This window comes from Rhagoletis pomonella, unplaced genomic scaffold (assembly GCF_013731165.1).
Source record: "Rhagoletis pomonella isolate Grant_MI unplaced genomic scaffold, Rhpom_1.0 Rhpom_scaffold_00010, whole genome shotgun sequence".
In the NCBI taxonomy this organism is placed as follows: domain Eukaryota; kingdom Metazoa; phylum Arthropoda; class Insecta; order Diptera; family Tephritidae; genus Rhagoletis; species Rhagoletis pomonella.
The window spans coordinates 676,029-698,791 of record NW_023458564.1 but is presented as its reverse complement, the minus strand read 5'-3'; the positions used below and the strand labels follow the sequence as shown (position 1 = coordinate 698,791).

General features: G+C 35.2%; 1 protein-coding gene across 1 annotated transcript in view; it reads left to right on the top strand.

Annotated features, from left to right (window-relative positions):
* LOC118745933 overlaps positions 1-22,763 on the top strand; it is a gene marked incomplete in the record, with an annotated part of 417,943 nt that overhangs the window by 254,459 nt on the left and 140,721 nt on the right.

The following is a 22,763-nucleotide window of genomic DNA, read 5'->3' as shown; positions in this document are numbered from 1 at the left end:
TATGTATGTGTATAGCTAAGTATGTATTTATGTACACATATGTACGTACATACACTTTATTTAACTTTCTTTCTTTTTACGATTTAATTGTGATAAAACGCAGTCGTTGCGTGGAAGTCCAGTCGCGAACTGGCTTTCGATTTGTGTCACACATGAGAGATAGTGGTGCACGCGGCCTTGGCCCTTTTGACGCTTGCCCACTTGTGTTGAGTTGATTTCGGGTATTTCAAATTGAAGTTAATAAAATTGCAATAGAGTGTGAACATAGCAATTTGAATAATTGCTTACAGATAAAAGCAACGCGTTTAATTAAGAGTACAATAATACTCGTATAGGCGTGATGTCACTACTTTAGTGTTTTAGCTTTTCGTAGCGAATTTGCGGCTATTTTATCTCAGCGCAAAAATAAAAAGTTTACCAAAAATCCAATTGTGACTCGGAGAGTAATATAACTGTGAATCCTCTCTAATTATATTTAACCAAAACTCCTCCAAAAGCTCAGAGGATACCAAAGTTTGTGAATATCTTAAATCAAAAATTACCATTCCGTGAATTAACATACGCATAAGAATGTTATTTGTATGGAATTTAATCAAATTCATTAATTTCCATTCCTCTTCCTAGTTTTGCCATGTTTAAAAAAGTAGTAAACCATTTGGTTTGGATTAGGCGTAGACTAATGCCTTCGCACTTAGGTTAGGTTAGGTGGCAGCACCGTGTAAACGGGACTCACTTATACAATTTGGAGATTGTCCTTTGTGATATACCACATTCTGAACAGCACCCAATAATTAATCGATAAAACGCCCCGAGTCGATTATGTAATTACGAATTCGGCTAATATGAATGCCCCAGAGCTCCTCGGGGCTATTAAGGATGTGAGTGCCAAAGTACTTCAGCCTTAACGTCGCAAACGCTGGGCACCTAAGAAGGTAGTATTGAGGTGATTCCACCTCGTCATCTTCCAGGCAACTTCGACATACGGGGTCCGATAGTATGCTCAGCCTTACTGCGTGAATACCGATTGGTTAGTGACCCGTTAAAACTCCCACCAAAAGTAAGAGCGATCATTGGATCATGAAATATATCCTTACTAATATTATAAATCCGAAAGTGAGTTTGTTTGTTTGCTACGCTTTCACGCTTTAACTATTCAACCGATCATCATGAAATTTTGTACACTGCTGTTATTTAGCCCAACTTAAAATATAGGATACATTTAATCTCGATTAGGCAAGAGGGCGTGGCACCTCCCATACAAACGGAATTTTTCATACTGCATTTCTCAGGAAATATTTTTGGTAGATTACTGGAACTTGGTATTGAGATATATAAAATCATTCTCTACTCATGGGTGAGGGCTGCCACCTTTAAAAAAATCAAATTCAACTGCAATTAAGGGAGCTATTTATTTGAAAATTATATTAAAAAAATGGATGTCAAGAGGCTTAAAAAAGCTGTAGTTTAATATATTTTTAAAAGAGGTGCCACCTGTTTGAAAAGTAAAATTTAAATTAACTATACGCAAGCCATCTGAAGAATTAAAATATGGTTGTCAAACAAAATATTGTTAAGAAACCTTTAGTTTTAAAGTTTTGAATAATATTGAAGTCTTTCAAAAGGGTTGCCACCTTTTTAAAAATTCAACTTAATTAGCTAATACTAGCAGACCCGGCGAACTTCGTCCCGCACAAAATAATTTTTTTTTTATTGAAACTTTTGGTCCAACATTTTCACCAACAATTCACGTTTACGATTTCCATTGGCACGCTCATCGGCTAAGATTATGGTTTGGTGGTCGTTTTCCGCCTTAAATAACCTAACGAAAGCGTTATGTCCGTGATGAAGTTCTTGAAATTCTCTAATTGTGTAACACTTCATAGAACGGTTAACCTCACAACGAAATAAATTTGAAGAACATTTCCACTTCACTATCTGGCGACAAAAATGAACCGGTTCTATAGTAAATCTGTCCAAGAAACTTTATCGTATAGTTGGTGGCAATTTCAAAATGGATGCGTATAATTGTTCTACAGAAATCCTATATACATAGACTTATTTCAGACGTAATACACACCTTAAAAGTAAGTTTCACGAAAGCTATTTAAGTCAAAATAATCTTTTTTTTACTTGAATTTAATACAGTAAAAGGCGCGCGATGGTTTTAGCGGTTGATTTATCGGTGTTCATTTGAGATTTACCCCTGCACAACTCAAGCCTGGTGTCTCCGAATGAAGCTTTAAGGCATAACAATACTGACAAAAATCACATACATTGGGCCAATCGTAACACATAAAAATTCGATATACAGTATATTTTGCTTAGCTGCACATCCTTCTTTGCACGAAAAACTTGTGCACGTAACCGAAAAAGGCACTTAAGCGAATTTTCTTTACTACTTCAATGAGGAAGGTATCCGAATCCCTATGAAACCAAATATTGGCGGAGCACTTACCATGTAGAAATTACTGCAAACGAAATTTTTACCGAATGTTATCTAATTATCTATATAACTACATAAATTGATAGCCATTTTCGTTGTTCTGCGAGATGAGCAAAATAAATAAAAGGTTGTAAAATTAGGTAATTGTAGGGCCAGTGCAGGTAAACGTAATACTTTCATTGATAATTGATACTAGTCGCACAATTTTTAAGGCAGGTATCGCCAATGTGCAGGTATGTTGAATGCATCTATCGGAGTAGTTTCCTTATAAATGTTAAAAATAATGCTTTTGATGCGCATTTTGGGGTAGGTATATTAAATGTGCACTTAAGCATAGAGGCAGCAAAGCAAAATATACTGTACTCAATGGTGCAACAGGTTTATTTATTCTGACATTCACGGCACCTTTTCTAACTTGGCGATTATTCGTAATCACTCCAGCGCCACGTGGCAGCTCTTTTCTGCAATAGTATTGCCTTTACCGTTACCAATACATATTTTGAATATTGGCCAAAGTGGATCATCAATAAGATTTTTAGTAATAACTTAACTCCCGTGCCAACTGGCGGGTGAATTTGTGAATCTACACTATCCAGAGAGTTACTCAAAAACACACAAAAAACTTCGTTCAAAATCCGTCCCAGCATTTAGGAGGATTTCTCTCACAAAAACACCTACAGATGAATTATATAGACGTTTGTACGGCGCCACGCCCTCTTTTCAAATAGCCCGTTTTTTTCCATGAGTATAAAATTGATTTCATATATATCCACACCAAGTTCCAGTACTCTACCATGAACATTTCCAGAGATATTCGGTATCTATATATCGAACTTTTTTTCGCCTATAATAATCCTTGGGACGTTGGGAGTTCTCGAGCTTTGCGAACACAAAAAAACGGCTTTGGTATAGATTGGTATGAATCGAAATGGTTTTGAATATGTGTCACAATATGAGTGTTAGACGAAAGAGGTTTAAAAAGGTTGCCAACTGTTTAAAAGGTCAAATTCAAACTATTCAATAATTTAAATGAATTATTACAATATCAATCAAAATGATTTTAAAAGGGCTTAATTTCAAAACTACATGTAAGGGGATTCTGTTTAAAATCTCAATTGAGTTGAAAAAGTATGAAAACTGAGAAGTTTAAGAAAGTTTTAGTTTGAAAATATTTTGAAGATGGTTAAACAAATTTTAAACCTCCTGTTTTTGAATTGAATTTTCTTGAAATAAATTTTATTCAATGTAGCACGAAAAAATTTCATACACTCAGCGAAGCGGGTGAGGGCGATCTAGTATATACATATATATTTTTTTAAGTCGGTTTTTTTTTGCTAAAAATTACTTGTTTTCCAGGGGTTTTGTGCTAGAATAACAAAAGTCTTTCGATCTATCTTGCTATCTGCATTTTATTTATCTGACAAAAGACTTTTTCCTATCTTAGCCTATAAATGTAGTAAATTAAGGTGATTGTCAGCAGCAAGTGTGCATTAATTGGTCGCAACTAATCTCATAGGGTATAACTGGAAACAAATCAAACAAAAGAGAACAGTTCATTTTATATTTCCTTGCGGGTATCCCGGAGTTACCCCTCACTAGTCAGATTTTTGTATTTCGCCTTCCCCATTTCTCGTGCATTGCCAATGCCATAGGCCATGCCTTACGCCCAATATAGAATTTTGGAGTGATTCGTTTTGCGAATGGCATTGATCCTGTGTAGCTTACATATTTAGATAAATATAGACTATCTTTGGTAAATAAAAGTTTCAGTGAAATATTATTATAAAAGTGTATAATTACACATATCTTTTGCGAACGATTGCACCCGGCATTTATTTTTCACTGATAAATCAACTGCAGTCAAAAAAACTTTACAATTCAAATAACCACTGCATCAGCCAAAAAAGAGTGTTGATGCCACAAAATGTGTGTCTATATACTTGTACATCGCCTTCATTCACTACCCTCTTTAGCACATTTTCTAATGCCAAACACTTCCTTTGAATGCAAAACACCCACAACGCAGAGATAAAAGCAAAGGTTTATGCGCCCAATTTTTGCCAGACTTGGCGTCACAAGACCTAGACATACCGCAACTGTATATCGCTGTAACTGTTAGGAGCTTTTGAATGCATTTGAAAACAGTCTGGTAATTTCGAGTTGCTCCACTGGCGCTTCATCGTGGCAAATGCATTCGATATACATACTGCACTTTGCCATCCGTTTTCAAATGCAAGTCAACCGGAAATATAGCTGTCCGCCCTGAAAGCTACACAAAATATATATACACATATATACGTATGTATAAATAACGAAGTAAAGAGGCAGCTAAACCTTTTTGTGTGGCCTTGCACTTGCATACTGGCATTGATTACTCTGTTGCAAACAAATATAAATCCTATTTTTATAGTTTTTCGTGCGGGTTATTGATGACTTTGAGAAGTTATTGCACTGCAATTTCCGGTCTTTGTTACAGTCGTGTGAGTATATTTCCAACATATGAAAATGTGCATATTTCTACATATGTAGCTACCGATTTTAAGTTAAATAAAACGTATTTGTCTATAAAATGGAGCGTTGCAGTTTATTAACTTCAAAGGGTGCTCTTCTCCCTAAATTAAAGAGTGTCTGATAAATTATAGTTTTTTTCCGTTGGTTATCCGATAAAATTCGCTGCTGAAAAGTACTGGTTTTGAAGAAATTTTTTTTTTTTTTCAAGCCAACTGGGAATTTCATTTTCCTCGAATAATTCTTTTGCATTTGATCTAGACCGGGACAAATTTGGGTGATTTTACTTTTTTCTTTTGAAGATAGATAGCCTGATTTATAACCCTTCTAATGATATCTAATTTTTGTAATTAGAGCTAAAAATAGTGAACGTATAAGGAACTTTGTTGACCAAACTTGACTTTTTATCGATATTTGCCACGCCCAAAAATTGGATTTTTTTTTTAATTTTAAGGCCATTTCTGTCAGCTTTAAGTAGTATGAAATTAAATTTCGTGCTTGAGCCAAATCGAAGGCCATTACACAGAATTTGGTTACGTTTAATTCAACCATAAGTAAGCGAAACCACGCCCATTTCCGAAAAATTTGATAAGTATCAGGTCCTGCTTACATATACATATGTATATTAATACGCTTTGGTGATTGTACCAAACCAATTTTACCATTGGAAGGGTATTTTTCTTTAGATTAGAAGATTTTTCATGGTTTCAAAATTGGTTGAAAATTACGGCCAAAATTGTGTAAAAGTGTTGTTCAATTTGAGTTGTTTCCGCGTTTTCGTTTTCTTCGTATTGGTACTTAACATTTGTAATAAAGATAAATGTGATGATGAAGAAATAAATGATAATGATTAAGACAAAAAAGTGCAGATAAAATTGAAGATAAAGACGAAAATTAAAACAATAGGGGAATTCGCTCTTATGTGTATTCGTTGTATGTTGTGTAATCGTAACTGCATGAGCGCGTGATTTGTTGTTGCTAGCGGTACATCAAACACACATGCAACAACAACTACAGGCCCGTCCAGTTACGCTTACGCAGGATACAGCGAATACACAGAAGCGCGAATATCACTAATAAGAAACGCATAAGAATTACTGTAACTGAAAGGGTAACAAAATTTATTGAAATTTTTCGGTATGAATCAAAATAAATACAATCATAAAGAATTCAGTTATCGAAAGTTATCAAGTAACCGAAGTCTATCGAATCATCGAAGTATATAGTTAACGAAATTTATCGAGTTATCCATGTTTATTGAGTTATCGTAACGTATCGAATTATTCGAATTTATCAATGTTTATTGAGTTGCCGTAATTTATAGACATAGAAACTTAGTTTTCGAAATTTAATGAGAGTTATCGAGCTATAAAACTGTATGGGATTATCGAAATTTTTCAAGCTAATAAAATTTATTATGTTATCGATATTTATTGAATAATCATAATTTATAGAGTTAACGAAATTTATCGAGTGATCGTAATGCATCAAGTTTACTTAACTTATCGGTTGTCGATATTTATAGATTTACTGAAATTTGTAGATTTATTGAATCGAAGTTTTTGGAATTTTCAAAATATATCGAGTTATCAAAATTTCTAGGTTATATAGGTTTTAACAGGTTATCACTGTTTATCGAATTTTATCGTGTTACCAGAGTGTAACCAGTAATCAAAATTTGTCGATACCTTACGAAAAATATTGAGCTATCAAAATTAACCGAGCTATCGTAATTTATAGAAGAATCCAAAATTTGTCGATTTCTCGATTTGTACTGAGGTACATGTATACATTTTTCAGTTATCGAGATTTATCGAGCCTTCGAAATGCACAGTTATCGAAATTCATCGTAATTAGTCGAGCTATCGAGTTTTCTTGAGTTATCGGATTTTAGTGTTTTTGAAATTCATTGAATTGTCGATATGTATCACATTATCGAAATCTGTCGACAAACGGGAATATATCGAGTCAATTCCAAGTGCTGCCAAAGTGCTTCAAAGACTTTCAAAGATATAAAAAATTGTAGCCACGTTTTATTCCAAAGCAGGAAATGTTTGGGTAAGTAATTATGTAACTTAAGTATAAGTTAACCGACGTGCTAAGTTAGAAAGGCTCTCAAAGGGTCTCAAAAAAACTAGAAAAACGCTCCAATTTCGACAGTGACTGGCGCTCCTTGCTATAAGGCTATTTCAACTATAGGTTTAGGGCATTGTAGCTTTTGTAGTTATTTAAATATCTCAGCTATTGCATTTTAAAAATTACATTTATATGAGTGGTGTGCCTAAATGACCAATTTTTTTATATAAAGCTTCGCCTATCTTATGCCGTATTTGTGCAAAATTTCATGAATCTATGTATCTTCAATAGTTTTCGAATGGCAGAATTAAAAGGAGCTAGATCGGCCGAATCTTACACTGCACGGTGTAATATTTATTTTTAAATATTTTATTGTGATATTATGATAATGAAACTCCTTGTAATAACTTATAGATCCTTCAAGTGTAATATATTATGTGCTCCAAGGGTCAAAGCTCAAAACACCAAATTACAAAAATAAACTCATATAAATAGACAAAAAGGATCCAGTAATGCTGTCAATGGTTGGCTCTATGATGCAATATCGATTAGAGAAATCCCAACAAGTAGTCATCGCATCAAACTCAACCAAAAACCCCAATGGTTTGCGATCCAGCCACAAGAAATTTGGTTAGAGTTACCTTTTTACATGTTAATATATTTTTTCGTCGAACCACTACGTAGAGTTAACCAAACCTTCATTTTTAAATAACATGGTGCTTAAACATTTGATTTCATTTTTCATTGAGCAGTTTCACGAGCAAATTTAATTTCATTTTTTTATTTTGTTGTGTTGAAACAATAGCCTTATGTGCACTGATGCATAAAAAAGAATAATTAGCACTTCGCGCTAAAAGTGCCATTCATGCAATTTTAGCATTGTAAATGTTAGCATTAGAAATGTGATAACAACAAACAAAAAACTATATAAAAAAATTTTATTATAAATGTTTCAGTGAGAACCGGTGTCAAGTGCAATGTCAAAATTATCCGATTGGCCTACATGGCATTTGTGAGGTCAGCAGAGCGTGAATTTGAAAAGCAATCGCAATAATGACACACTCGTAATTCACAAAATCAAAAACATTGAAAAAAATTAGCGATCTTTGCAAAGTACGAAGTGACATTGGGTGAGAGTCTGAAATTCACGATTACGAAAATTCTTCGTAAAATAAAAATTGTTTTTGGCTTTAATACTGAAAAAACGTAACTAATATTTCTTCTATGACAAACTAGTATGTTATAAAGTCCTACATGAATAAGTCACTTGGTTGCAAGAAAAAAGGTGACCACAATGACCTACTAAGTTTTTCGACGACTTTGAAAAATATTCTACGCAAAACATAATATGAACACCACAGATTTGTTGAATTTTTATCACACACACATACAAACAAATCCTCGAAAAGCAAATCTGATATTAGAATATATTTGGTTTTGTTGATTTAGTTAGCTACACTATTAAGGCTGTGTGCGAGTTGACCTAAATTTTAGTACCTAAACAAATACATATTCCACTTGAAATTTGCAGCAATGCTACAATTTAGGAAAACAACTGCTAAAATTGTTCGAGTTCCTTTGGCAACCTAAATTGTTTGGACATATGTAAGTAGGGCCCGTTCAGCTTTAAAACAAAAAGAAAAAGTGGACGTGGCCCGCCTTCTTCTATTGATTCTAAGGGTATACACAATGATCAACACTGGATGCGATCGATTTGGTGGTTTCAACAGCTCAACAAGCAGCTAAATATAAGGAAATGGGGAGCAAAACGAGACTGCGGCATTTTTATGCTGGACACCAGGAACGCGTTTAATACCGCCGATTTGAATCAAATTATCCAAGCTCTTGAAAACATGTCCGTTCCACTTTACATCTTGAACATTATACGGAGCTATCTCTCGGGCCGTATACTTATATATAACACTAAAATTGGCGAAAAAACAAATTGCAGTGACCGCGAGTATTCGGCATCACTCTTCCAGCAAGAGCTGAACTTATAGGCTTTGCGGATGACCTGGCCTTTATTGTTACTAGTAAACATATACAGGACCTAGAAAGGAAATCGAATGTTTCCATCGAAAGTATTCGTCAGTGGATGTCAAAGGTTGGACTCACGTTAGCAGAAGAGAAAAGCTAAGGTTTTTTAGTGAATAGCCGAAAGAAACCAGAGTCTGCTGAATTCATCGTTGGCAACGCAGTAATTCAATCAAGTCGGCATATCATGTGCCTCAGAGTGATTATCGATGACAGGTTAAGCCTTCGGCTACATGCGTAATATGCTGAATATAAGGCATCGAAAACGAGCAGTTAATTATCCAGAATTATCTCTAATCTTGGCGGCCCAAGAAGTAGCAAAAGGCATCTGTTATCGAAAGTGGTGCGTTCATCTCTTCTATACGCAGCCCCGATATGGGCGCACTCGCATACAATCGCGTGTATGCATCCGTATACAGGCTAAGTGCCTTAAGAGTCATCAGCGCTTTTAAGACAAGACAGATCTGGCAAATGAACGCTAGAATACTTCAACGAAGGGAAGATAGACACACACGTTGATTCCAAACATCGCCACGTGGTTGCAACGGAAGGACGGGGAGGTAAACTTCCATTGAACGCAATTCCTGAGCGGACATGGTGGTTATAGAAGCTACTTTCACCGATTTGGTCACGACGACGCCAATTCGTGCCCAGTATGCGACGTCCAGGAGGACCCAAAACATGCGTTCTTTGAATGTCCACGCTCTGAAAATGAGAGGGGCAGCCGAATAATATAGTAGATGCAATAATGAAGTCCGAAACGGTGTGGAATGCAGTATGCGATGTAGTTGTATACATACATACAACGAAAGCTGCGTAACTTCGAGGCTATGAGACGAGCTGAAGATCGACATAGAGACAAAGTATTAATAGCGGCAACTAAAAAATCGCTCTCCTACCCCGCGATGTAATACTCGATAAGGTGCTGAACAAGTCGCGAAATAATACCGAAACGGGTAATTACAGATTTTCTAGTGGGTTACACGATAACTAGTTACAAATTGTCTGCTAGGTCTAGGCAAATTTTACCCTTATCGAGAGCTAAGACGTTTACACATCAAAAACTTTTATTTTTTCGCATCGCATTTTAAGGTCTGATTCAATATGACTACTAGTACTAACAGCCAGATTTCGGAAAGCAATCACACGTCACAAATAGTGACAGCAGACTGTTGTCCGAACGCCAGTATTGCATAAATAAATTACAAACTAAGAGTACACACCTCAAAGTCAAACCAAATATATTTCTACTTATAATCAGAATACACATGCCGATCCTTCTATATAAGTATACCTACATACATACCTGTATACATACATTTGTATGTAAATATGGTCGCAAATATGTAAGTAACCTGCCCAAATTATGTTGCGGTTTGCTTTCATCTTTTCACACGTACATAAGTACTTTTAAATTCAACAATGAATTTGCATAAATCATCAATACTTGGCATTGCGATGAGATCATTTGTTAAAAAAAGATATGTTTATGAAATCTAAGTAACCAATATTTACACATTACTACATATTTGCACTTGTAAAATTATGCAAATATTAAACGATGAGGTTAGAATGCTTATTATAAGAGGATCAAATATTATTTCATTGTAAATCGGAATTTCGTACGTCTTTAAAACTTATGTATGAGTGCGTATATTCCCAGTGGGAAAAGTTAATGTCTGGGAATGCGAAAAGTAATGTGTCGCATGTCGCTTTACGAAACTATAAATGGAATCTATAAATATAACTAAAAAAAAAATACAAATAAAAAATTAAGTCCGTGCCACAGGTTTTGAACCCGTGACCAACAACACGGCAGTCTAACACGCATCCATTCGGATACAGCAGCTGTTGAGATAACTTAAAAAATAACATACTTGAGTTAGTTTTCCAAATTATTTTTTTTATTTGTTGCTTTAAAACTACACATCATTCGCCCGCTTACATTGCGATGCATCTTTTCGTTCAGCCGTAGTAGTTAATCTTTTTTTAGTGGAAAAAGGTAATGCATTCCCATTTTCCCACTGGGTTTCGTTGCTGACAAATACGTTTCTAGGTCTGACAAATTAGCATTTACAAATTGTACAGCGTTGTTGAGTTGATGGCGGCGGAAGCGGGCCAAACAAGTCGCGGAAGCAATCAAATGCGCAGCTGAAAGGCATTGTTTTCTGAACGCATATCTACATATGTACAATGTACATACAAGAATACGTATCAACATGCTAAAAAGTAGTTCCAAAGTAGAAAATAGTTACTAGTCATACTATGCAAAATGAGCGACTGATGTGTGTACATATCCCGTCTCACACAGTAATGTTACATCTTATCCGCCCCGTCTTAGTCACAAACCAAATTTAGTACTTCAATGAGATGTCACTTTAAAGCATGCTCAGGCAGTTGCTTGACAACCTTAGAGAATGTGCGACACAATAGACCTTTTTCTATTGTTTATTAACAAGTATATGTATACATACATACTTATTTACATGCATCCAAAAATACAAATGTAGATATACTTGTGCTCCCAAAAGTGGAGCAAGTGCTTAACATTTCAAACCATGTTCGAAACAGATAAAAACTATTAACATAAATTCGAATGGCCAAACACTTTTTCGACAACTACATTAAAAATTCTTGAATTTTGATACTACTTTTACTTCTTCGCAAACCCCGCACATCATAAAATTATTTGCAATTTCAATGCTTGTATAGAAACTTCCCAACCACTTTAAATGTTTTAGATGATTTCTTTTTTTTTCTTTTGGAAGCCACCATTTTGATGCAGCATCGTAAGCGGCTTTGAGTGCAAGAAAAATTTGCATACAAAATTAGCGGAAATTTAGTGAGTCATTAAATCAATTCTTGAGACTTACTATATTCATATAGATTCGCTTAGTAATGCAAGACATTTTTTTCGAAATCCAATGCAGCTAAGCATGAAACATCCTTCGGAAAGCGAACAAACGGGGCTGATTAGAGCCTCGTTCTGTAAAAGCTTCCGGAAGAAATGTGTAAACAAGGAAGTGGAAGAATGTGAGCGAAATCCATTAATCACAGGACTTGAATCGAAGCCTCTAACCATTCAAGGCTTCCTGTCGAGTTTCAAGAACGTATACGAACAATTAATAGACACGCCACTTTCAATTAAAGATCGAAGAGTGCAGGACTAGTTCAGCCTCCACAAGCTAAGTAAATAACAATAAAGGACAGCAACATTGGTTGAGATGCATATGACGACCACCTGGTTAGAGGCCCGAGTAACGATATATTCAAATGTTGTAGAATCAGCATTTTCGAAGAAAATCTATTCTCCTGTTCCAGTTAATAAATACTCCATAGTAAAAACTAGTTGAAAACAATTGTAAATGTTATAAAAAAAATTGCCAAATTTAAAATTTTTATTTCAGTTCTTAGAAAAATTTTGGGTCAGCACTTTTTTGCACTAAAAAATCAAATACATGGAAATAACAATTAAAAAATCGGCCTCTCTCGGTCTCTTGCAAATTTTGTAAGCTTACAAAGAAAAAAATTATCGAATTGATTGAAAAATTAAGGTTCCAGTGAATTATGAACAGTAAATGCCAGTTTTGAACCACTGTGCGGTGGTGACAATAGATGAGGAGGGAACCCTCCTCTTATATGGAAAGATCAACTTCAGAAGGACTTGGCTTCACTTGCCATTTCCAATTGGCATCAGTTGACACAGAAGAGAAACCACTGGCTTGATTTGTTGAACTCGGCCAAAATCGCTTTCTAATAGGCATACACTTAAGGGCTTTTTATTAGCCCTCTACCGCATACGAAACGAAATATTCTGTCAGTGTTTTGGCATTTTTTCCCCACCTAACGAGAGTTATAAAAATTAATCAAACTAATTAAATGCATTGAGAAGTTAACTGCGAATAACGGAACGTAATCGGTTTCCCCATGGTTAGATGACATTTGAATATAACCTCTGCTTTGTGTGTGTGGTCGAAAAGCGTATGTATGTACGCTGCAAAAAAAAAGAAAAACTAATGAAAAACGCAGGTTGTTCTTGTAAAATAAAAAATATCTTCTTAATTCACACATCCTCTTCTGTGTCAATCACTAATTAGTTTACCGCTACCCAACTGTTTTCTATTGTTTAAAAAAAAAAATCCGTATATATATTTCTTTGCGAAATAAAATTTAAAATAAATGACTTGAAGGCGTTTTTGCTTTCAATATAGGTTTATTGATACGTAAATAACGTGTTTTTCAGGGTTAAAATTTTGTTTTTCATCTCGTTCATAATTCATGCAGTAGAGGGTTAAAATGGCTTCACTTAAGACAGCCTGCCTAATACACAAAATGCCAAAAATTATCATGAAGCATTGTAGGATATGTTGAAATCTGCTAATAGTGGTAAGCAAAAAATTCAAGACACGGTAAAAGCCGCAATATTTTTCCAAGTTACGTTACAGTTCATTTATGATACACAAAAAATCAAAACTTGAGCGTTTCATACAGCACATCATCATCAATGCGCCTCATGCTCTCAGCTCACTTAATCAGTCTGACCTTAAGCTCACTTTTTATGCATGATGCCCAATGATTCAGCGCTATGCTAGTGGCATTCAAATCAACGAGAAATTGTGTGTTGGTTTGAATATCTGCCCAATGGCTGCGAGAGTACAACATTCCTTCTTATGGTCCAGGCATCTGAAACCAGACTCCCGTCTTTGCTTTTGCTGAAAAAATTCTCGGTCTTGAAACTATTTTGGTTCTGTCTGACGGTCAGGACCTCAAGCTCTTTGCAGTCGTGACTTTCTGGCCCTCTCATCATATCCTTCAAAAGGCCTCACTACCCTGTACACATTCATCACAATTTCGCTTTGCTTTCCATAATCCTTATTTTCATTTTTTTTTACTTTTCGACATGCCTTTAACAAATTTTTTGTGTAATTAATATCGATCTCAACCGCGAAAAAGTAAGCTAGTTTATTTCAAAATTTTTCTTTTGATGCAGAAATGCATCTAAAATTTGCAAAAAATGTCGCTCACATTTTTTCGCGGTTAAGTCTCGGTATAAAGGTCGTACTACACATACTCATTTATTTTACGAGGAGGAAGCATCGAAAGCCTATACCCGTCTATGTGGGGCTTTAAACCCAACTAAACCTCCTACTGTCCTAATACCGATCACTCCAGTAACACCGTCAAGTACTTCGTCGGGTGGCGGTTTTAGCACTAGGCTCGCACGTTCGTTCCGGTAGGTTGTACTCAGTCCTGGGCTACACCTAATAGGTTTTGTCACGTCTTGATTAAAGAGAGCACATTTTTAGACTATTTATTTATCTCTTAGATACGAATGCAACTTACAATTTCACTTATAAACAGTAAGAGAAAATAACTTAAAATCGTGGCATGCCTAATAGCTGCTTTTTGTCTATGGTATTGCATTGAGCAGGCTTACGCAAGAAACAAGTTGCAAGCCGTATGTATACTGCCTCTGCGGCTGGAACAGCGTACCTTCCAATCGGCGCCAAGGCTTCGTGTGCGTGAAGTTCCAAACCGCATTTCCTTTGGAACGAGTGCACGAATTTCGAGTACGTACAGACTAGGCGGCTGGAACGGCCTAGGTTCCAATCCGCGCCGCACCTGCTCTTCGGATGCATGAATTTCAAATCCGCACTGTCTTGGCGGTTGGAACGGCCTAGGTTCCAGTCCATGCCTACCCTTTGGTTGGTGAACATCCTGCTTAGTTGCAATCCGCGGATACGCTTCGAGTTGGTCTAATCACGGGTGATACGCCGCTCTAGGCTCCTCAGTTGTTTCAGAACTGAAGTTAGTGTGTCGCTAATTGATGCCCATTCACTGTCTCCTTTCATCATATAATCGACTACTGACTGTGGTTTTCCAGAGGTAAAGCCGAATGATCACTTTTTGTACATATGTATGTACAATCATATGTAAGTATGTAAATATGTAATTTCACAGCCAGCAGAAAAACGTAGCCGGTTTTCGTTCATTTTTCGTACCCGGAAAGGTTCCGAACACGATTTCTATTTTTGTTAATTTTTCGTATTCGAAAAATGTTATCACGTTATTTCAAAAAAATTATAAAATACTTGTTCAAATAGAATATTTGCAAACATGCATACTTATTCGGCAGTAGCTCAGTGTGCAGAGGAGCGTGCTACTATTTTATTGCTTTCAAGAGGTCCCACGTTCGAATGCCGCCAGAAGAAACACATTAAAATTAGACACATAAAAAGTATTTATTAAAATTTAAATAATTGCTCAGTCATACATTTTTTTTATGTTTCCTATAACTACGAAAAAGTTTCTGTGAAGTTCAGAATGAAATCGTTTTCAGTGAAAAATTTAATCAGATAAATTTCAGGCAAACAGCCGAAAGCGCATACGTTTCATCACCATTTCCGATATTTTTCTGAACACTTTAGTGGGAGAATGGATCTGAAAAACGACCGAAAACGGAATCGGAAAACGGATGAAACATCCGGTTTTTATTGTTTCCATTTTCGGACACGTTTTCGTATATATTTTTCTAGCTGGCTTATTAAAATGAAATTAAATTCTAATCTGAATGAAGAAAGTTTCAAGTCAAAATAATCAAATACCCAAACTCATCTTCTGCTCTGTTTCTTTAGTTTACAACCCTGAACAAAGCCAATTGCACGCAAAGTCACCCAACCATTGCGGTTCATTGCTCCCATTATTTCGGCAATTAAAAACTTTTTGTTTTTTCGAATGACAAATCGCAGTGGCGGTACCTACTAGCATATGCTCATACGTACGTGTATGTGTTGTGTGTGTTGGTGGCGGCAGTGACGCTCAGATGGCCGCCGCTGAATGCAAATCGAGTGACAATCACTTTTCCGAATTGACTGCAACAGCAGCCACCGCAAGTTACCAGTAAAGTGATTATGTGCCACATGCGGCAAAAGCAACAAAAATAGCATGACAAACGACGCCACAGAAATTGTCGCATCAAAACTGTCAAAACGTCAAAAATTTTAGCGCTTCATATCGCAAATGGCATTGCAGTCGAGTTAAGTATTTACAATTTAGCTGCGCTGGGAATTTCGTAATCGCATTTGCAGCAAGCAAAAAATAGCAAAACGAGAAAGATAATATTGTGGAAATTGCAAATTGAGTAATTTTAGGGGCTATAAACGTTAACTTTATTAAAAACTCAATTATTTTTTAGTGAGGAAGCATTCAAATGCCAATGTCAAAGTCCATAAATGTAAGCTTATATAAGTGAATGAGTGTATGAATATTTAGCAAGAACATTATTGAATAATTTGCATCTTACTTTTTTTTTTAGCACGTGACAACCCTCTTCAAACATTCCAAATGTTCAAACTAAAGACTTCTTAATGTTTCTTTCGTTTGACTACGGTATTTTTTTATTACATATACTTTTTGAGTTAGTTAATTGAGTTAGACCTTTCAAACAGGTGGCAGCCCTCTTCAAAAATATTTTCAAGCTTCATCCTTGTTAACTCTCCTTCGCCGGACACTGCGATACACATTTTAATTAATTGATGACGATTCCACGAATGTGGCAACCCCGCTAAATAAACTTCAGAAATAAAATTTTTCAAACCCCCTTCGATTGATATCCATATATTAATACGCTAACATAAATTTTGTCCGCCTTCCATTAGCGATCCTAACAAACCGATTTCAAAACCAAGAACACTACTGGAAAGGCATTTTTCCGTAGATGAGAGTTTTTGTGGTTTGAAAATTGGTTGAAAATTACGGCCAAAACAGTCGTTTAAACATTTCCGTATTTGTGTATAGATGTTGCTGCAACATGTTCAATTTGACATGTTTCGCCTGTTGTTTCACTACACAATTGAAATTAAGCTTTGAAATAAAGATAAATATGAAGATGAAGAAATAAATGATAACGATGAAGTCAAAAAAAAAGTGAAGATAAAAACGAAAATGGAGACAATGACAGACACATAAGAATTAGGGTAACTGAAAGGGTAAACAAATTTCTTGACTTTTTGAAGTGAAACTTCTTTAGCGGCAGTCGGTTGGTGGGGAGTAAATTTTCAAATTCAAGGGGAATAATTCCCATGGAAATGATTCTTAGCGGCTTAGCGGTTTGAGAATAAAAACAAAAACAAAGATGCCTAGTGATAAAGGCAAAAACGAGGACCAAGGTAAATTTAAACATTTTAAGGTAAATGTGAAGAGGAATATGCAAAAATAAAGATAAATATGAAGAACAGGATGAGGTTGAAGATCGATATTGTTATCGATATAAAACTATATTTTTACCGATATAAACCTCGATATTGTTATCGATAAAATAATTGATATTGTTATCGATACTGTTATTGGTTAAATAACCGCTGTTATAACCGATATTATAATCGAAATTGTTATCGATATAATAATCGATATTGTTATCGATACAATAATGGATATTGTTATCGGTATAATAATCGATTAAATACTTGATTTTGTTATCGATTTAGCAATTGATATTGATATGTATAATAATCGATACTGACGATTGTGATATTTAACGATGAATCAATCGATTTTGCAATCGTTAAATTTTTCTATATGTTTATGGATATTGTTATCGGTATTTTTATCGACACAGTTGTCGACAGGGTTATCGATATAATAAGCGGAACGTGGAATGTGATCACATCACATCACATTATATCACGTGACATGACATCATATGATATGACATCACATTATATGGCATGATATCATATGACTTAACATCACATGATATGACATCGTATAACATGACATGGCAGTACATGACGTGGCATCACATGATATGACATCATATGGGATGACATCATATGACATGACATCACAGGATATGACAGCACATGATATGACATCCTATCACATCAGATCCTACCACATCACATAAAATCACGTCAAATCTTATCACGTCATCGCACCTCATCTCATCTACGTGAATAGATAAAGAGAAGGATAAAAGCAAAGATATGAAAGATAAAAACCAAGATGAAGACCAAGGTAAATTTACCGATTTCAAAACCAAAAACACCGCTGGAAAGGTAATTTTCTGTAGATGAGGAGTTTTTATAGTTTCGAAATTGGTTGAAAATCGTCGTTTAAAAATTTCCATATTTGTGTATGGTTGTTTTTGAAACCTGTTCAATTTAAACTCTTTCTCACATTGTTTTTTACTTCGTATTTGAAATTAAACTTTGAAATAGAGATAAATATAAAGATGAAGAAAATGGAGAAAATGAGAAATACATAAGAATTAGGGTAACCGAATTGAAAATTTCCGATAGGAATCGAAATAAAATCAGCCATAAAAGGTACCGAAATTTATCGAATCATCGAAGTTTATGATAACCGAAATTTATCCATGCTTATTAAGTTGTCGCAACGTATCGAATTATTCAAATTGATCAATGTTTATTGAGTTGTCGAAATTTATAGACACAGAAACTTAGTTGTCGAAATATACGGATAGTTATCGAGCTATAAAAACGTGTGGGATTAACGAAATTGGTCAAGTTAAAGAAATGTATCAAGTTATCGATATTTATTGAATTATCATTATTTATAGACTTAACGAAATTTTTCGAGTTGTCGTTATGTATGGAGTTCTTTTAACTTACAGAGTTATCGATAATTATTGATCTACTGAAATTGGTTGATTCATCGAATCGAAGTTTATGGAATTTTCAAAATGTATCGATTTATTGAAACTTCCAGGTTATATAAGCTTATCGATTTATCACTGCTTATCGAATTTTATCGTGTTAACAGAATGTAACAAGTTATCAAAATTTTTCGATAGCTTTCGAAAAATGTGGAGCTGTCAAAAGTAATAATTTATAAAGGTATCCAAAGAGCTTACATTTTTGAGTTATAGAAATTTATCGAGCCCTCGAATTTCACAGTTATCGAAATTGGTCGAGTTAACGAATTTTGTTGAGTTATCGAATTTTAGTGTTTTCGAACTTCATCGAACTATCGATATGTATCAAATCATTGAAATTTATGGATAAACTGGAATGTATCGGGCCAATTCCAAGTCCTGCCGAAGTCAAGACCTTCTGAGATAAAAAAAAATTTAGTTACGTTTTCGTTCCAAAGCAGAAGATTTTCCGGTAAGTTAATTTGTAGAAAACCCCTCCAAGGCTCCTAAAAACTAGAAAAACTGTCGAATTTCGACAGTAACTGGCACTCTAGTTTTAATAATTCATTTAACCTATAAAACAATTTGAATTTAACTTTTAAAACAGGTGGCAACCCTTTTCCAACACAATAACAATATTCTTGGCGTTAAAACTAAAGATATCTTAACACTCTTTCGTCTTACATCCATATTTTGATATTTCGAATAACATGTGTATAGGTAAACTAAATTCGACATTTCAAGCAGGAGTCTACCCTATTATAATATTTTCAAACTACTAATTTCTGAAACCCCTTTCGTTTGGCACCCATATGGTGATACATATTTCTCTTACCTAATATGATTTTTTGAAGAGGTGGCAACCCTCCTATAGTTCAGCTTGGAAACAGAGCTTTTCAAAACCAATTCGTGTTAAAAATACCTATACAAATCGCGTTTTTATTCACAATTTTTTAGCGGAACCCTCTCTTCTCAAAAATCCCTGAACGATGGAATAGTGTACATATTATTATTGTTGGGGATAAAAAACTGCGACCTTAAGATATATTGTGATCCCCTTCATGGAGTTATAGTATGTGTATTAAACCAGTATCTTTAGTATTTCACCAAGTTGTATTTTGCATTTGTGCATCAGTGCAGGACATCTTTCCAAGATGTGCTGTGCAGTTTCGATATCTGTCCTGCAAAATCTGCATCGCACCTGTGAGTAAATTCCCAGTTTAGCCAGGTGATGGTGCAGCCGGCAGGGTCCTGTTAGGGCTCCAGCAATAATTCTTAAGTTATTCTCGGATAGGCTCATACATTCCTTAAAGCGTTAAGGTTATATGTTCCTAAAAGTGCTATATTGAAGAGAGTGCCTCTTTTTCAATGCCACAGAATAGCTCTGGGGCTATGAACATGGTTGATGCTTCTTTCTTTCAAATGGTCATCAGTAATCTCGTTTTCTTCATTATCAATACGTCCCGGAATCCACAGAACCCAAACTCGATGGATCAGACCTAGAATATCCAGCTTATCAAATCCCCAGCACCAGTTTATATGTTACTTGATGAGACTTGAAGGCCTCAATAGCTGGTTGGCTGTCAGCTAGGTTCCGAGTATCTCAACCTTGGTCCACCTACACCTATCCTGGTACCCTCATCAGTCAATGAGCCATCAGTGTACCAGGTGATTTATGCGATGTGTTTGGATATACCTGCCTAGCTGTTTTTACAACTCAAATCAGTTTTAAACCTCTTTGTAAATCTGAACTTTGAATGCATGGTTTCCCTCGGTATTGCAATTTCAGGTCACTTCTTCGTCAGAATATCGATCTTCCTACGACTAAGAAACCCTTCTGTCCCGATATTGGTACCATTCATCCTCAGTAGATCTCTTTCCGCCTGAGTCTCAATATATATATGAAGAGGGGCTCATGGCTCTAGTTTGCATACGCATGCCAGCCTTTGTATTTCGGTGAGCGCTTTGATTGCCCAAAGTTGTGCAGTTCTATCGACCCATATGATAGCTCGGTAAGATATCATGGGTAGTACTACAACTGTATACATAGATCGATATTAGCATTTTTGGGAAGCATTCCTAGCTCTTTCCTGCCATTGACCCACCCGTCATAAAATATCTTATAGTTTTCTTCGTGGTTTCCTCTACGAGTGCTTTGCAGAGTAGTTTTTGGTCTGGTATCACCACTAGAAATTTAACCTCTTTTTGGTGAGTAATGCTGGCACCATCTAGCCTTGTGGTTTTCCGACCAACAAGTTTATATTTTCTTGAGACCGGTACTATAAAAATAGTGTTTGCTAAAGAAATCTCTTCAAAATAATGACATTTTAGTGCATTTTGCCGCAACATTTTACTTAATGCTACATATATCACACCAACCTAATTAACTCAGCCTTATATTAACAAATTTTCGACTTCAAGGCCCCACACAGTGCTTCAGAGCTTTTAGGATTTAGCACAAAAAAATTCGTATCTCCTATGAACCGTGACCGAATATTCTCAAATGACATGCATATTAATCTAAAGGGGCACATTTGAAACTTAGTTTCGTTGTGATAATTAAAAAGAGCTCTTCATAAAACGCAATCGTTTACATTGAACATTTGGAGTTAATTTCGCATTTGTTTGATTACAAATAAAAAGATTAAAAAAATACCCAACAATTTTTATTGAGCCGTTTTCAAGCTCAATAAAAGTTTCTTAATACAATTGTTATAAGGTCATGAATAACAAAAAAAAACATTAAAAAAATATTCAAAGTCAAATCTGTCCTTAAGTTTTTTTTTTGCGAATGTCTGTTTAATGATAGTAGAGCTTACAGTTTACTTAGAGACTCAAAAACGCTTAGTTTGTATGCGCCATTAGTCTCTGCAGGCGATAAGTCATGTTGATGAGAAATAAGTCATTATCTCCTTATCCTCGTTTATGGTAAGCTTACATGTACATATACATTTTTCATATTTTTTGATCATTTTTAGTTTTAAATATTTTCGAAAAAATACATTTTTTGCATATTGCGGTGTCAAATGAAAGCTTTTGGCTCATTGATTGATTGAATAGCGATTTTGCTTTGTATCCCAGGTATAAAAAAAAACTTGTGCCTTTAAGTAAAGTTCGGCTTAATTCGTATATCATGTCTTCTGGCATTTAAAAATCACATTTAAATAATTGAAGTTCTATTAAACAAATCAACTATTTCAATTGTCACGTACTGGCAACGACAACACTTGTACTGGTAATAAAACCAACATTCGAAAAACCAACAATAAAACTTAATTCATACTGTTTTAAATCACTCACGCATGCACAGCCGCACGTAACATCATGTTTGAATGAGTATGAATTGGCTGTCAAATTGAGATTTTTTTGTGTCAGTGTTGTTTCAACCAAACCACCTTGCCGTTGGCAATATCTACGACAACAACAGTTGCAACAGCAACAATAGCGGTATAAGTAGCAGTCGTTCAGTTTGCCAGAATTTTCAATTGAATGCAGGTGTTCTGATATGAGAAGCAGAAGCAGAAAACAGTCACACGACAGACTCGTGTTGGCCACCTCCACATGCATATAGGCTTTTTATCCACCAGGGTGGCCAGATTAGCTTTTTGCGGCTGGATTTAGCATTTAATTTTAATCATAGCCTCAGTAATTTAGATCTGACTTCGGGGATTTTTTCGGGCCTTTTTTTTACTTAAAATATTTTTAATAAAATTCGAACCGGAACTATAAAAATAAGTACCTAAGCTTATTAAAAAGCTGTGATATTTCTAAAACTACTATTACCGTTAAAATATTACAATAACAGTGAAAAGTACCATTTCTTTGAGAAAATACTTTCGTAGCTTTTTAAAAAATTTTTATACTAAGAAATTTGCTTTAAACCGTATTTTGCAATTGGATTTGTTGGCGTACTACATACAATTTATTGAATTTTTCTTATCCCAAACTGAACTAATTTTTGCATATATTGAAGTGTGGACGTTATTGGCCTGATAGATGCTATTTTGTGTTTTGATGAAAATGATTTAAAAATTTATTTATAGAAAA